Below are 18,685 nucleotides of genomic sequence, written 5' to 3'. Positions count from 1 at the left end.
GAGGCTCGACAGCTTCTTGAAAAATACAAGAATCTAGGATAAGCAAGGAGACTCATATTGGCAAAGAGAAGGGGTTGAATGAGCTCAAACTCTCACTATGGGAGAATGATAAAGAAGAATTAGATGCACAAGAGGAAGCAAGCTTAAGAATTTAGGGAAGGTGGAGGATGAAGGAGCGGAGCACGATAAAAAGGAATCTAGGATAGGGAGAAGGATGAGGGGATTATAAAGCTGATGCAAGAGGATTTCAAAGAGTTAAATTGGCGGAAGATGGGTTTCAGAGATCCCTAGGACTAGGATTGTGGATCTCAAAAGATGAGGCTTGGTGGATTGATTGGATTGGTGGATCCCTAAGACTAGGATTGTGGATCCCTAAAGCTAAAAGTGAAGATTGATTCAAAGAGATAGTGGTGCATAAGCTAGGGTAGGAGAGACAGATGCTGGATATGGATAGGGGATAATGGAGATGAAGGGAATCCATTGAAGCTTTTTGAGCAGGGGGATACTTTAAAGAGAAGTACCACCATGTAGTTGAGCACTAGATTTGCTATAGGACTGTTGGTTAATTACCAAGGTTATTGAGAATATTAAGCCTGTGTCACCAACTGTCCAGAGGACTAATGGACTAACTCGAAACAAACTCACAAGGATTGCCCCAGCATCACAAATGAAACTCAAAGGAAACAGTGTGGAACCGACACTGGGTAACCCACAAGCAAAAAAGAAACAAATGAAAGACTTGATCAAAACCGTACGCTTAGAGTGCCCCATTCGTAGCATACCATGATATGGAAGATCATGGCAACCTTGAGGAGGGAACAAAAAGATTGCTTGGAAAAGATACTTCAAGACCCAAAAGGGAAGATTCCAAATCAAAAGAAAGCGAAAATCTAAAAGAGAACCATTTGCCAATGAGATGGGTAGGACGAGGTACTAACAGACCAAGATCGGACATGAGAAAAGCTATATCCTGCAAGGATCTATTAGAGAGCATCTAAGCTGGTGGATTTGGATGAGTGATGTGTCTAGCAAGTTAAACTAAGAAGGATAACACTTTGGTGACATGAGATTAGCTAAAGGATGCATTGGAATAGCTAACCAAGATTTGTGCGATGTGTGCAAGATGTTGATCAAGGATGAATTGACACTAAAGCTAGATAGATACAATGGTACTAATCTAAAGAAGATGTACAAGCTGATGGACCATGATATGGTACAAATGGACAAGTTGTTTTGGACAAGATTGGATATACAAGCTATGATACAAGCGTTGGATACAAGATTATTTACAAGCTGTACAAGAGCTCCAGATGATAAGATAGAGGGATGGCTCAAGTTGGTGCAAGATGCAGAAGCTAAGGATGAGGTGATAGCGGAAGATATGGATTTGGCAGGATGCATCCAATGATGATGATAGATGTGTGACCAAGGATGGGGACAATGCTAAGGTTGGTGGTAGCTAAGCTAATAGATGGTGCTAGAGTGAATGGCTAATGAGAGGATGACATTGGATTTGCATGAGGATAGCCTAGAGAAAGATAACAATGACAAGGGAGGATGGACAAGACAAGATCTCCAAGGAATATAGTGCCCCCAGTCAAAAGATGACATGCGGAAGGAGGTCTTACAATGGATGTGATAGGATTGAAGCTAGGATGGAAAAGCTGAAGGTGCTAGGGAGATGGATGATAGCTGGGATAATGGGGTGAGGTTGCAGAAGATAAGTGGATAGTGATAGATAAAATTTGGAGGATGAAATATAGGTGGATAAATTGGAAGATGGAGTTAGATGGCAAGATGTCACCAAAAGCATGAGGATGATAGGCTAAGCTGGGGATTGCTAGATTACGCATGACGCTTGTTTGCCAAGTTTTCACCAGTGGATGATTTATTTTTCTTTATTTTTTTGAATTTTTGACTTTGGACTTAGTTGGAATGATTTTGTCTTTCTTCAGCTATTTTTGGCTTTTTTGGGATTTTTCACTAGCTGTTGGAATGTTCAATTTTGTTGCTAGCTGTTGGTACATTGGATGTGTGATTTATGCAATAGATCATATTAGATGGGATTGATGGTAGGATATGGAGGGATGAAAAGGCTAGAATGGATCATGAGATGGGGATGCTTGCAGGATCAACATTGGGACATGTTGGGACAAGTGTGAAAAGAGCATATGGGGGATAGATGGTAGATGCGGGCTTGATAGAGGATTTGTGGAAGCACGCTTGGGGATATAGGCACCCAAGATGGAGTTAGGAAATGGGGACATGAATCACTGGATGGGGGATTAGCAATGGTGGATGCCATTATGCATTGGGTTTCCACTTTTTTCTTTGGGATCCACATAGTTTTGGATTTTCTTTTCATAGGCTTTTGCATTGTTTTGCATTCTTTCATTGCATTTTTCCTTTTTGGAGTATGTCTTTTAGAATAGACATATGATTTCCTAGGATGTGGATTTTTAGCTTTATGCATTTTGAAATTGGCATTCACATTACTGTGGTAAGCTTTGGGAAGATGGTTAGGAAAAGTTTTGTGAGATGGAGAGGATATGGAATAGCATGTAGGGGGATGATAATGGATGATGTGCCCTAATATGTGCCTTTGTTGATCTTGCATAGGAATGGAGGGAATAGGACTTTTATGATGGCTGATAGGAGGATGGAGGATGGTAGATTTTGGGACATGGGAACCCAAAATGGATTTAGTGGATGAAGGGGGGATATGGTAGGTTATTTTGGGTTGCAAAGATGGTGGAGGGGGGATGACATAAGATTTCTTGAAGGAGTGATGGGAGGCTAGCATGGTGGGCTTGATAGGCTTGGTTTGGGGATGGTGTGTACCAACACTTTTAGATGGTGAGCCTTTGGATACATATCCAAGACCATGAAATCCTAGATTCTTTTGTGCAATAATAGGCTTTCTGATTCCTTGCTCTTGCGTTCCTAAACCTTGACCTTGATAATGCCATCAATTGAGCATTTGAATGAGGTGAGGAAACTTTTTTCTTGTAGAAAATGGTAGAAGTGCTTTATTAGATGCATTGCAACAAGGAGATACTGTTCTTAATTCTTCTGCTAAGAGGGGGCCACCATGGATGAATGTAAGTGAACCAAGAGGGTAGATTATAGATGGTGGAATAGCTTAGATAGGTGGTAAGATGGAAGCATGGAGTAGAGGAGATGGTAGGATAGGATCTTTATTTAGCTGATGGGATGAAAAGATATCCTGCAGTAGAGGAGGTATGGCTTGAGTTTTTGGAGATGGACGGGATGGTGAATCCACTATGGATGGAAGACATGGTATGATGATATCTTCGTTTATGCTTTGGGGGATGTCAACATGCTTTTGGGCAGGATCTTGATAGGATTGGATTGGAGTTGATGGTGCGATAGGAGGTGAAGGCATGGATTCTTCAAAGGCAGCGGATGGATAGATGGGAGATTTGGTAGTGGAGATGGGTGAGTAGAAGATGGATGCATAAGGTCATTATGGGAGATTTGGGAAATGCTTGGAGGTGATGTGGATAGGATTTGGAGGGATTTGATAAGTGGTGGGATTTTGATGCTTGTGGGAAGTGGAAGGATTTTAAGCAATTTGATGGATTGTATGGGGATGATAGCTATGGGAGATGGAGGTGGTATTATAGATGGGGAAGCTTCATCACTGACTACTTCACATGGTTAGATTAGAAGACATGGCTTATCGATTGTTGGAGGCAACTTTTCTTGTATTTCCTCTAGGAGATTCTTGGGAGACTCGTGTGTCAGAGGTGGAGGTGGTGGATTGACAGGAATAGCTGGTGTAATGGGGGTGGAAGATTAGAAGCTTGGTTGATTGGGTGATGGAGGAGAAGCTAGGATATGAGATGGCATGACTAGATAGTTTGGAGGAATGCTTGGATTTTGGGGGATGGTTGGTGGAAGGCATCTAAGGCTCTCAAGATACCCCTCATAGTCAACAAGATCTTCATCATCATTGGAATAGGATGTAGCGGGAGAAAGGACAATGTGACCAAACTCATCATAGGGTTGGGATTTCATGTTTTGATGATGAGCTGGATGGGGATGTGGTCTTGCATATTGATGAACACGGAAGCTCATGGTTGGATTTGGATTAAGCACAGATTTTGGATTGGCTGATGAAAGATTTCCTAGGGAGAGTCAAAGCTGCATGATAGACCTAAGGAGGATTGGCTGGAGATTTTTGGCTTTCCTGTGGATGGAAGACTTCAAGGGTATGCTATCAAAAAGTGAGAGTTTTTCTTTCCTATGTGCAGGATTGGTGGCTTTTGGTGTCAACTTGAGGATAGACAAATGATCCTATGGGTATGACACGAGATTGACCACTTGTGGATCCCAACCTTTAGCTTAAGGTGATGAGGGATGACAAGTGACAAGGCTAGATTACCCTAGAGAAAGCTCTGTCAAAGGGATAACCTTGGGGAGATTGAGGGATTTGGATAGGTTGATTGGATAGCAAAATTTGGCAGAGTAACAACAATTCCTTAAAGGCTTGGGTGATTTTGGATTGGGTTGCTAGCTGGCTGGGGGGATGATTTGGATGGAATTTGGATTTGGGATTGTTCTAAAGCAAAGAACTAGATAGATTCGGTTGCGGCGGGGGAGCTTGGATGATTTTCTGATGAGGCAGTGACTATGCTAAGTATGCCTTGAGCTAGGAGATTTCTTCTTTTTTGAGATTTTGACCAAAGTTGGAAAACATTCATTAAAAAGCTATGAACAAAAAAGAAGACAAAAGTTTGGAGCAAGCACATCAAACACACCAACATCCTAGGAAGCTTTCTACAAGGATGAAATTTGGTTTAGCTAGGGAGTCCTTGATATACACAAGGTACATGAGGCCCAAATCCATAGATGAAACCAAAAAGATGTCACATAGCCAAGAGGAGTGGTAAACCACTTCTCCTCTTTCACTTCTCAAGGGTATATAAAGTTCCTTGAGGCTTAGCCTGAGTGATAGAATTTTGATTCCAAGAAAGGTGTCTTTGGATTCACCTCTCGATCTTTATACTATGCCAGAACACTGGAGTTGAGGTCATCCCAAGGGGTGATGAAATGCCTGAGCAGACCTCCTAAAACTTAAACAAGATTTTGGATCCTAATCTTATGCACCCAAGATGACCTTGAAAGATGACAAGGGGAGAGAAGACTTGGATGATCTTGGGCTAAAAGACATAGTTCTTTTCCAACTGACACTTAAGTTTTCTTATCTAGACTTTTTGAAAACACACATGATTAAGATGCAAAGGTTCAATTCCAATTTAAAATGCACCAACAAAAGAGAAGTGAACAAAGAATGAATACACAAAGGAGAGTTATGGTCAACAAGAAAGTAAACCTGCACACCCGGAGGCCCTCCGTGTCAAGTATCGATTAATTTCCTTTAAGGCATTCAAGAGTTGGTGTTTGTTCATTTTAAGGCCAAAACAAAGATGTGTGTAAAGCTCAATTTCAAGCGCGCACCCGAAGGCCCTCCACGTCAAGATTTGTTAAATTTTTATGCCCAAATGAAGTGTTAGCAAGACTAATGTGCATTCAAAAAAATTTCTATTTTAAAAAAACCAATAAAACCTCAAGTGAGTGGAATTTGATTTTTTGTGGAGCATTTAACACCTTCTTAGGTAGACCCATCCCCATATATGGTGATGATATTGCAACCAATGGTTAGAATGATATGTGATTAAAGAGGGTGAGTCCAACAACAAACTCACTCAAAGTGTCTTTATTGATTTTTATAATTTAGAAATTTTCTAAAATGTGGATTCTTTTTATGCCCCAAAAGATGAAGTGTGATGTATGATAATGATTATTGGATCTGTGGCATTCAAGATTGGATTTGTTATGCATTCCAATGAAAAAAAAAAAACTTGATTTTAATTTATGGCACTCAAGAGTGATTTTAGCAAAATGCATTCAAAGACGAGTGTTTAAACATTCAAGTTCTTTCCTTCGAGCATTCAAGATTGAGATTTTGCGTGTTGTTTTAAGAACTTTAAAGTGCTTTGTTTTAACCTTAGATCATTCAAGATTGAGTTTGTTTGTACTGAAATTCAAAGAGGAAGGAAAAGGGATGCTTTTCTTTCCAATTTAGATCATTCAAGATTGTTTTTGACTCAACAAAAATGACTCTTTGGACTTTGGTTTTCATTCAAGATTTTGTGTTCTAGTTTGCATGTTTTAAGCCCAAAAATGATATTCCTAGATTGTTTTGGTGTATGAAAAACTTAGGAAACATTCAAGATTTTGCAACAAGACATTTGTTTGGAACAAATAACAAAGCTTTTAGGACAATTTTGGCAACCATTTAGGACTCTTAGTTTTCATGAGATTTTAAAAGAACTTTAAAATATTTGCACATGAAGTTCATTTTATCCTTGATTGATGCTTTGAGGTTGATTTAGAATTTTGTGTGCACTTAATGTTGATTTTGTACCTTTTGAAATGGAAACTTGAAGTTCTTTTTAAGTTTCCAAAAATGAAGTGTTCCTAACTTTGCACGAATACATCTAAAACCTTAATGTTGCAAGGATGCAAATGATTGGATTGATTTAGTTTCGTTTGCTAAAAAAATTTTTTGCAAATTTTTAGTTTTTTAATGGATTTAAGTATGATTTGGGGGTTCATTTTAAGCACTAAAACAAGGTGTGCATGATTTTGCTCCCTAAAAAAAAAATTGGCCAAGATCCCACAAGAAGAAGAAGAAGTAGTAGATGGAATAGAAGAAGAATATAGACAAGAAGAGGAAGAAGAATTCCAAGTGCTCTGTCCACCTATAAGCTTGAAAAATCTGAAAACTGTCATGACCCCAAATTTAAGGATATATGAATATTTGAATAACATATTATATAATGATAATAATTAAGAATAATTATAAATATTATAATTACATTATGAAACCAAAAGAAGATTATAATGTATTCACATTTGAATATATATAATATTATTAACTAATGATAATAATAATAAATTGATTAATAGACTAATCAATATAATATATATTAATAATACAAGAATTTATATAAACAATAATACAATATATTTATAACAACATATATTTGAATATGCTATTATAAACATACAATGTTATATAACATATTTAATACTTATATCTTATAAAAAATATAAATGATATACTTATTAATATAGTTATATTAATTAATCAAAAACTTATTAATATAAATATATAATTAATATAATATAACTATATTATTATTATTGATATAATGAAATGGCGCGACCCTTATAATAAAATTATATATATATATATTGAATCAACTTTGGAGAAGAATCATCAAATAGAAAGATTATGAAATTCATCAAGAAAATATGGCAAAAAGGATGCAAATTATAGAAAGGGTCGCACATAAATGAAGGACCTAAAAAGGGTCATTACAAATGGTATCAGAGCCTATATCTTCCATCCTGAAGGTATGGGACCATCAATACTGAAGCAACAAGGAACACAAAAATCATATTAGTCGCATATTCACAAGGAGAATTCTTATCAAAAATATTATGGAGAAAATTAGAGTACAAAGATACCTATGAAGGAAGAATGGGCACAAACACACAGTAATAGGAATACACTCGTGGCGTAGAGTAGGCTACATCAGATGGATTGTACAAGGAATACAACAACATAATTTTGACATGAAATTTATATCAGTTTAGAAGTTTGTCCTTTTGCAAGGAAACATGTGTTCTGGAATGCACAAATGACCTTGGTTCAAAACAAAAAGCCAACAAAATCAAAGAAGTTCGGGTGGAAAATGGTCATGATCGCAGCTTATATATAATATTACAGAGAATATTGAGATCATATATTGATCGCAGTTTATAGAGAACATATCACACAAGATAATGAGTGAGTAGTCTCTCAGAAATGCTTCTCTTCTTCTCTTTGCAAACAAGCAGGACCCTCCCAATGCAATGACTTATGAGGAGATAAGGGACAATCTTGATTTGCAATCTTCGCCTCAAAGCTGATGGAACGTTCAGGGATCTTGCACAATTTCAAGGAAAGGCTTGTTTGATGACTTAGATTGGCTTTCAAATAATATTCAGGGTTTCACTTTGACCTTGTAACAATTATTCTTTTGTGCTAAAAATAATAACACAAGGAATTATTATATAAGCATAGTTAAAGTAAAAATGCCAGATGAGTTAGGTAACACAAGATAAACACCTGAGATGTGTGTTTAAAAGCGATATACAAGCGAGTAGAATACACATCATCTGATTGAATAGGTAGTGGAGATCATGATTATCGAAGGAAGAAGACCATTAAAAAAGGAGATACGACTCTCCCTTTTAGTGTTTGAAGAAAGAAAGAACTGTGACTTTCTTTATATGGCAATGGTTATAGTGAGTAGAATCTACAACTATATTATAATGAGGAAAATGGAGGAGATAAGACCAAGGACAAAGCACATGAATAGTCATCATTCACCATGGATGCACAGATGTACATAGTCCGAAGAGCATACATAAACCTCCATAAAGCTGCCAAAGTCATCAAAAAGACACAGTTGGCAAAGAGGGTAGGATAAAAAATAACACAGGTCACTCAATGACCAAAATAGGCCACAAACATAGATTCTGTGAACAACTACATCAGTCAAACACTTACGTACATCGAGGGGGATTCACTATGTTTTCTACATGCCAGAAACATCAAACAAAATTCATTCAAGGTGATAACGAGAAGAACATAGTTTACGCAGATTGAAGGCTAGATGGGGAACTCAGCATACCTTCCAATTACTAGATTGATTAATATAATAATTGCAAGCATTCCAATAGAATTTCCCTTATAGTTGACTCCTTATGCAGATTAAAGACCAGTAATAAACTACCAAGTTAAGAGATATCCAACTCTTGGAGATTCAAAGCCTTGAACATATGATATTGTCAAAAATGAAGGAAGGAATAATCAATCCTGAATCATAGGGGTTAGAACTTGGAAGGAATGAAAGATAAAGGTAAGATATTTTATTCAATACAAAAGTTGTTTTATGTGTTGGATATATTTGTTATATAATATTTTTTTCATATTATTATATATTTATGTGTATGAACATATTTATATATGCATAATTATAACAAATATTCTAATTTGAATATTACTAATATTAGAAAAATGATTTTTATTAAAAAATAATAATTAATGATTTGATATTATAAGAGTAACTAATATGTTAGTCAATATCGATATAGTTTAATCGAATTAATTAATAGACAATTGTTTTCAATTACAATATTAATGTTGAAAGAAATGAAAGATAAAATAAAAGTTTGTTGATATGAAAATAAGTATATATTATCCTTTGAGTATAATCTATTCATTATAGTCTCTCTCTTATTCTTTATTTTCTATTAGAATTATGTGCCTTGATCTTTTCTTTGAGAAATTTCTTGCAGGAAAAGAGGGGGATTAAGATTTAGAGGGAGCTTCAAGGAAGTTCAACCATAGTTAAAAAAAGAAATTGTAAGTTTTCTTAATTAATGTAATCATAAAAGTGTAAACTTGATTATTTGAGAAATAATTTAGGAATTTCAAGTAGCTTTCCTATGGAGTCTACAATCAAGAAAGGTCTATAAGACGCCTTATTGTAGTACTAGTTAAGGGAAAGACTATATAGAAACCCTATTGTATTTAACTTTCCTATGGGGTCTGCAATTAAGGGAGGTCTGTTAAGACACCTTATTGTAGTATCAGTTAAGGGAAAGGCCATATTTAACTTTCCTATGGGGTTTGCAATTAAGGGAGGTCTGTTAAGACACCTTATTGTAGTATCAGTTAAGGGAAAGGCCATATTTAACTTTCCTATGGGGTCTACAATTAAGGGAGGTCTATTAAGACACCTTATTGTAGTATTAGTTAAGGGAAAGACCATATTTAACTTTCCTATGGGGTCTGCAATTAAAGGAGGTCAGTTAAGACACTTTATTGTAGTATTACTTAAGGGAAAAGCCATATTTAACTTTCCTATGGAGTCTACAATTAAGGAAGGTCTATTAAGACACCTTATTGTAGTACTAGTTAAGGGAAAGACTATAAGGGCATCTATCCTTCCTATGGAGTCTACAATCAGGGAAGAGCTACTATGATACCCTATTGCAGTATTAGTTAAGGGGAAGATAGTAAGGAAATCCTACCACTTTCCTATGGAGTCTGCAATCAGGGGAGAACACCCTATTGTAGTACTAGTTAAGGGGAAGATAATAAGTGAACCCTATCAACTTTCCTATGGAGTTTTCAATCAAGGGAGAGTGGTTAGGATGCCCTATTGTATTGCTAGTTAAGGTAAAGATAGTAATGACTCCTTTTCAAAAGAACCTTTCTAGCGAAATAAGAAATCCACTAAGTAGACCACCTCGTGTGGATGCCTAACAACTACCACTGAGACCAAGGGGGGAAAATGTTCCACTCTTGGGCTTAGCATGGATTTGGCTTGGATTAACTTATTATCATTCAAATTTCTTTGAAGTTTATATATATGCATGTACTAATGCTTATTTTGTGGTTGTAGGATTCATAAGCCTAATGAAGAAGTATAGTCACTGTGCATTGTTAATTTTAGGATTTAATCAAGGCTATGTATGATGTGTCTACATCATGTCTACTTCGTGTCTTCATGCATCAATGTGTATGCCTCATGTTTTCTTTGTGTTCTCATGCATTCATATGTATACCTCACATTCAAATGCATACTACATGTGTGGCTCTTCATAGAATAGAATGAAGTAATCTTATAAGTAAAAATTTGAATAGGATCTAGTAGTCAATTTCGTTATATAAGGTGGAACAAATATGAAAATGATTATTACTTGAGGACAAGCAAATTCAAGAGGGGCGGACTTGTCATGACCCCAAATTTAAGGATATATGAATATTTGAATAACATATTATATAATGATAATAATTAAGAATAATAATAAATATTATAATTACATTATGAAACCAAAAGAAGATTATAATGTATTCACATTTGAATATATATATATATATAATATTATTAACTAATGATAATAATAATAAATTGATTAATAGACTAATCAATATAATATATATTAATAATACAAGAATTTATATAAACAATAATACAATATATTTATAACAACATATAGTTGAATATGTTATTATAAACATGCAATGTTATATAACATATTTAATACTTATATCTTATAAAAAATTTAAATGATATACTTATTAATATAGTTATATTAATTAATCAAAAACTTATCAATTTAAATATATAATTAATATAATATAACTATATTATTATTATTGATATAATGAAATGATGTGACCCTTATAATAAAATTATATATATATATATATAGAATCAACTTTGGAGAAGAATCATCAAATAGAAAGATTATGAAATTCATCAACAAAATACGGCAAAAAGGATGCAAATTATGGAAAGGGTTGCACATAAATAAAGGACCTAAAAAGGGTCATTACAAAAACACTCTAAATCCCATCAAAATGTTTGCAAAGAACTCTTGCTTCATCTTCTTCTTGCTTCCTTGGACCTACAAAACCTAATTAAATGCCCCTACCAATTACCAAAACATGAAAATTAGCCAAAGTTAGTACAAAACATGCAATTTTGACTACAAATGATAACAAGCATGACTCATCCAAGGTCCCGCCGGGTGTGCCAGAATGTATACAAGGATTAGTAATGCAAAGAACACTAAATATCAAATCAAAAGTATTCACATAACTAAATAAACATAACTTCAAGATAGACTAAGATGAGCTCTCAATTGAGAATATGAGCCATTAATAGGCTCTCTCAATGAGAAGCTCTCTTGTTGAGTAGCTTTGTCTAATTGGATAGGATGTATGCTCGATTCTCCAAAGGCTTCAATGGTGTTCTTGATGGATTTTGGCTTGGGTGAATGGATTTGATGTAAAATGGCTTCTCAAAAATGGTATTATGGCTTTACTTCATGATCAAAATGGCATTACTTTGTTACTATGGGTGATTGTGTTGAAATGGCTTGGGAGAGGATTCTTTAAATAGGCAAAGGGCTTGAGGGATCAAGGGCTAGGATGCGAGGATGGGAGAAAGCTTATGGAAGGTTTAGATTGAATGAGAGGAGAGCACATGGATTGTGCTTCCTTATAGCCAATCAGGGAGTGACACATGTCACAGGGTCATTGGTTAGAGCAAGAGGGGTTGAGGGGTCAACAAAGGAGGCTCAAAGCTCATAATGGCTTGTAAGAGCAATGAATGGGCTTATAAGAGCCATTTATGGCTTTGTGGGCTTCATAACATTTTATGGTTGGGATATTTGTGAGAGAGTTGAGATATTTTGACTTGGGTTGGATTAAGAAAGTCTTAAGCTTGACTTAGGAATGTGCAAATGATTAAGGCTTGGATTAGGCTAGGGTTAAGATTAGATTAGGCTTGTTAGAGATGGGCAAGTGGATGGCATTTAATGAGGGTGGGTGAAGGAGTAGATATTTGTTGGCTTTGGCTTGGGTTAGCAAGTTTTAACCCATGTTTAGGGAATGTGACAAGGTTAGGGGGGAGATTAAAATTAGGGTCAAAGATAAGGATTGACATCTTCTAGAAGAGTCTAGAACTTCCTAGGATGAGGATAAATAAGGTTTTTAGGAAATAAATAAAGTTTTATTTATTTCAAGGGTTTGAGTATAGGAGATATTTATTAAAATATTTTTAATAAACATGAGGATTAATATTTAATCTTAATTAAATATTTTGAGTTGGGATTAGGGGTAGGAAATGATGGGATTAGCCTTTAATCGAAATTAAAGAAGGATTAGAAGATTTTGGAAGAGTTTAGTGGTCTTAAAGAAATTGGCCAAGTTTTGGGTAAAAAATAAATAAATTATTTATTTTGAGATTTTTGGTCAATTTATTAATTAAATAATTAATAAATAAGGAAATAATGTTTAAATAAGATTTAAATATTTTTGGGAGGGATTCCTTAATTTCATATTTTTAATTAAGATAAAGGGATTTAATGGCATAAAAATAAATTAATTAATTAATTAATAAATGATGATGTCATCAGGGACTTTTCCAGAAAATAAAAATACTTTATTTTCTAAAGGATTTAGGTGTCTACAAGTGTAATAAGTAAATATTTATTTACACCAACACTTCTAATGATGATGATATTAGACAAGCATTTAGAATTGAATAAGCATTATGAGATTTAGATGTGAAACTAGGAGATTTTGCAGAGACTCACATCGAGGTGGAAAACCATAGGCAGAAAGTGAAGAACAAATGTGAAGCCTTAGATTTTCTAGATGTAGCTCAAGTAACCATGATTATTGAGAAATTCAAGAGCAAATACCAAGACATAGCTCTGGTATGAAGGGGAACAAAACCTAGAAGCTAGAATTTTAGTTTTGATACTTGGTGAAATTTTGCATTTTTGAACCTACTTTTGAGGTGTGTAGGTGTGCCAGGTGTGCAAGTGCACTACTTCGAAGGTGCACTTTTTTAGAGGTGTGCCAAAATTTTTTGAAGAAGCTAAAGGTGCACTGACAATTAACTGCCAGTTCTAAATCTAGAGCTTTCCATGCATTGGAAAAGCATTCTAATGGCAGTTTAACTTATATAGACAACTAATGAAGATGGAGCTTATATTTTTGGCACTTGCAGACACTCCTACATCATCTAAAGACTTTCTTCTTCTTATTTACTCATGCTTTCTTTGTTTTAAGACATGTAAAGGCTCATGCATCTATTAAATGATATAAATATGGATGGATTCCTACTTAGCACTAGTTAGATAGTTAGTTTGTACATAATTAGATTTGTTTTACTAGTTTAGAAGCATATGTTTGTATAAAGATATCTCTCACTCTCAACACAAATTAAGGATAAGATTTCTTATAAATTAAGGAATGTAATATGTATTCCAGGCCGCCATTATTTTAATGCAATAATATATTCTATTGGTGCTCACATTTGGAGTGTATTGATTCTTGCCTAAGTGTGTTATATTTTGTAGATGTATGTTTATGGAATGTAATTGAACTACTAGTTTTATTGCATTATTTTGGTTGTGTGATCTTTTAATTCTAGTGTTTTCTATAGGTCTACAAATTTTGTTGATGTACTTAGTTCGAGAAGAGATCACTATATTGTTCCTGAATAGCTTTTGTCTCACATGAGTGCACTTTTCATGGCCTTGTGATTTGATGAAAAGTGAAACATCTCATGGTTTCTAAATTCCAATTGATGATTGCATTGGTGGAATTAAGGAAGTGCTGCTCCTATTCTCATTGGTTACCCACTGATCTTTTTGAAGGCTTAACTCACAGACATGTTGTTTCCATGGCTTATGTCCATTAGGATTTTACTTTTCATTTTATTTGCTTAAATCTCTTATTACCCTATCTTTGTTATTTTCTTTACTAACCCCTTGGTTAAATTAGGAATTCATATAGTTGCATTGTTAGATTGCATTCATCATAAAAACAAAAAAATATAATAAAATATTTTTTTTTTTGTGTGGTTATTTTAAAATAGCAAGCAGAATCAAAGTCTTATCCAAATTTTTTAAAGAACCAACAAAGGCCTCCTCATGAACACTCACATTTATCTTCAACTAAGTAGATTCTAGTAGGTCGCAAGATCACCTAAAATCTTGGAGTTGATCTCAGATTAACTTTCTAAAAGAGGAGTTTGAAAGGATTATTGTCATTAAGCATCATGCAAAATGACAGCTCAACAAATAACACTATTAGCTCATAGCCTATACAAGTTCTTACATGTGTAACTTTAGGACTTATGAACTTGTTTACATCACCGTCAAACTATCCTCTATCACTGGATGACCACACATCACTAGATTATATCTCTACTAGAAGATATAATAGGATCATTAGAAACTACTTTCCATGTACTTTGTCTCTACATTGCTCTCTATAAATTACTTATAGCTTCTGCACATCTTCAACTTAGACTCTACACATTTAACCTCATCATCAGGACATAAGGAGAAACATGTCCTTAAATGTGTGTCATTTGTACATCAAAACTCTGTCTGTACAAGTATGATCTCTGTCTACTATTCAGGCAGTCTTCATAGACTTACTACTATGTTTTTTGGAATTCTTTAGTATAACTAAGAAGGGGGGTGAATTAGTTATCCAAGGTCCAAATGTATAAATAAAACTTTTCACAACTTAGTGAACCCATAACACATTCATTCCCATGCATGTATTTATAAGATTATGCAACCACTAAAACTTGTATGTTACTATCAAATTACCTTGCAAAAATGTAAAGCATGAAGCATAACAAATTCATCAACACACTTGACACAATGATTTACATGGAAATCCAATTTGAGAAAAACCACCTATAACATGCTACTCCTTTTCACTCTTTTGAAGTGATGCCCTGTGAAAGGCCAACCCTGTTAAAGATTACAACACACATTGTTACATGTGACCTGGTTAAGGGATTTCAATCACTCTATTAGAAGTGAGCCTTGTTAGAGGACTTTAGGCCATTCACTTGGAATGCCACCTGGTTAAAGGATTTACAAATGACTATAAGACCAGTAGCTCCTTTTATTGCACTAATAACTTCTTTTATCCTACCAACAATTTGAACAATATTTTCAACTTCTTCCATTCTCATATCATCAAAATTACCTTTGAGACTCTCTGTTCTTTGAATTTTTTTGTCTCCTCCATACATAGTGTGTAGGGAATCCCACATTTTCTTTGCAGTGTCATGACCTTTGATTTTATCAAATTCGACATAGCTTAGAGTAAAGGCAATCTCCAACATCACCTGATTGTGTTCTTTCTTCTTATTCATATCTTCAACAGTTAGGGCTCCAACTAGATCAACATGTCCCATAGAAATGGTATATTGTGCATGATCTCCAAGTCCTTCAAGATGTAGCTTCATCAAACTTTTCCATGTAGAAAAGTCATCTCTATTGAGCTTGGGTACTTCTCTTTTAGACATCTCGATCTTTGTGCTTCTAGTACCTTGAAACTAGTCCTCTTAAGTAGATGGCTTTGATACCAATTGTTGAAATTCTTCAGAATAACTAAGAGGGGGGGTGAAAGAGTTATCCAAGGTCCAGATGTATAAATAAAACTTTTCACAACTTAGTGAACCCATAACACATTCATGCCTATGCATGCATCCATAAGATTATGCAACCACTAAAACTTGTATGTTACTTTCAAATCACCTTGCAGAAATGTAAAGCATGAAACATAACAGATTCATCAACACACTTAACATAATGATTCACGTGGAAACCCAATTTGGGAAAAAACACAAGTAACATGCTACTCCTTTTCACTCGTCTAAAGTGATGCCTTATGAAAGGCTAACCCTATTAAAGGTTATAATACACACCGTTAAATGTGACTCGATTAAGGGATTTCAATCACCCTATTAGAAGTGAGCCTTATTAGAGGACTTTAGGCCATTCACTTGGAATGCCACCCAGTTAAAGGATTTAAAAATGACTGTTAGGTCAACCTTAATCCAAAGGATTTACCCTAGACTAATACAATTGTTAGAGAGTAATAGTAGAGCTTTGATCTAATATAACTTACAACTTCTCTTGTAGATTTTAGATCTCTATTCAATCCTCAATTCTTCTTGGTCTTCATACTTTGTAGTTCTAACAACTTGTTCACCCTTCAAGCATTCATCTCCTTAATCCTTCTTGCTTAACATGGCATTGCAGACTCTCCTCTTAGGTTCTCACACATGATACCAACCTCTTTTGCTTCATGACTAGACATTCCTATGAATAGAAAATTAGAATTTTTTTCTCGCTCATTTTCCATTGTCAAAATTAGGGTTTGGATGGATTAGGTAGGATACAATGTATCTACCCTATATCTTGTATCTCTTCTAATAACTTCTCTTAGAATCTATTTAAATTCACCTAAAAATGGTTTACATCAACTTCTACACCACCAGCTCATCAACCTTATCTTCCTCTAGGCTTACAAGTTTCAAGAAAACAAACTTGTTAGCTTAGATTCAACAAATCTTTGACCTTCAACATAATGTAACAACTCGACATTATCAACATTTTGATGCTCAACACATACTACATTGCTCAACATCAACTATAAAATCACTCGGCATCAACTAAAGTTTACTAATACTTGACATCAACTAAAATTTACTCAGCATCAACTATCTTGCTCTGTATCCTCTAGAATTTTCTTTTACTCGGCTCCAACTAACTTTCTACTCATCTTACACTGACTTTGCTCAGTGCCTACCATCCACCTGGTCAAGCTTGGCAGACAATTTTTGTGTAACTTGTTCTTATAAATTTGCTTATTGTAGCCAACATTTGTAACCTTAAGTAGATTATCAATATATCATGTCATCACTATCAAGATGTCCAATAGAGAAGTTCCCAAGCTAAACAAAGACAACTTTGTTGCATGGAAAAGTCTAATGAAGCTACACCTCAAATAAATAAGTGACTATGCATAGACCTCAATCACAATTGATCATGTAGACCCTATAGGACCCCTCACTGCAGATGACATGAGCAAGAAGAAGGAGCACAATCAAGCAATGTTAGATATTGCTTCAACACTAAGCTATGTTGTGTATGATGACATCAAAGGATGTGATACTACACATCAGATGTGGGAAACATTGTCAAGAATCTATGGAGGAGATGATAATGTCAAGAGAGCCAAAAGAGAGAGCCTAAGAGGAAAGTTTGATGACATGAAAATGGAACAAGGAGAGAATGTTGCTAAATATGGTGCAAGGATGAAGGAAGTAGTAAGTGCCATAAGAAGCCTAGGAGGACAGCTAGTAGAAGAAATAGTATGTAGCAAATACTTGAGAACTTTGCTTCCCATCTATGCTATAAGAGTATCAGCCATCCAAGAACTAAGGTGTGTACCAGGAAACACATTATCATTTGAAAGAATAATTGGAAGACTCACTGCCTTTGAGCTATCCAACTTTGATAACTACAAGCCAGAAAACTTTGAATCTGCATTCAAAGCCAAGATGACATTAAAAGACAACGAGGAGATGCAAACAAAGAAAAAGAGTGGAAAAGGAAAGTATGTATCTAGTGACAACAGCACTGATGAAGATGATATAGACGAATTGGAGGAATTAATAGCAAGAATATTTCATAGAGGAAAAGGCAAATTCAAAGGTAAGCTACCAATCATTTGTTTCAATTGTAATGAAGTTGGTCACATTGTAACTAGATGCACACAAAAGAAAAACTACAAGGATGTAGGAAACTTCAAGAACAAGAAAGAGGACAACAAGGACTACAGAGGCAAAGGCAAAAGATGCTACATTGTTGAAGACGACTCTGACAAGAATGATGATGAAGTAGTCTATGTGGCTATGAAAGATGAATCAGATGAAGATGAAGCAACTACCTTGGTAACCTATATGAACAAGAATGATAGATGGATCATAGATAGTGGGTGCTCTCATCACATGACTAGAGATAAAAGTAAGTTCATTTTCCTTACTCAATATGAAGGAAATAGTGTTAGATTTGGTAATAATGCACCATGTCAGATCAAATGGAAAGGTAGTATGGAGCTTACTAAAAAGATATCATGTGATAATGCATACTATGTTGAAGGCCTGAATTATAACTTGTTAAGTGTCTCATAGTTAGG

The sequence above is a fragment of the Cupressus sempervirens genome, chromosome 1, assembly GCF_028749045.1.
Source record: "Cupressus sempervirens isolate cs-2001-9-10 chromosome 1, ASM2874904v1, whole genome shotgun sequence".
NCBI classification, from domain to species: Eukaryota; Viridiplantae; Streptophyta; class Pinopsida; order Cupressales; family Cupressaceae; genus Cupressus; species Cupressus sempervirens.
This window is presented reverse-complemented; position numbering follows the sequence as displayed.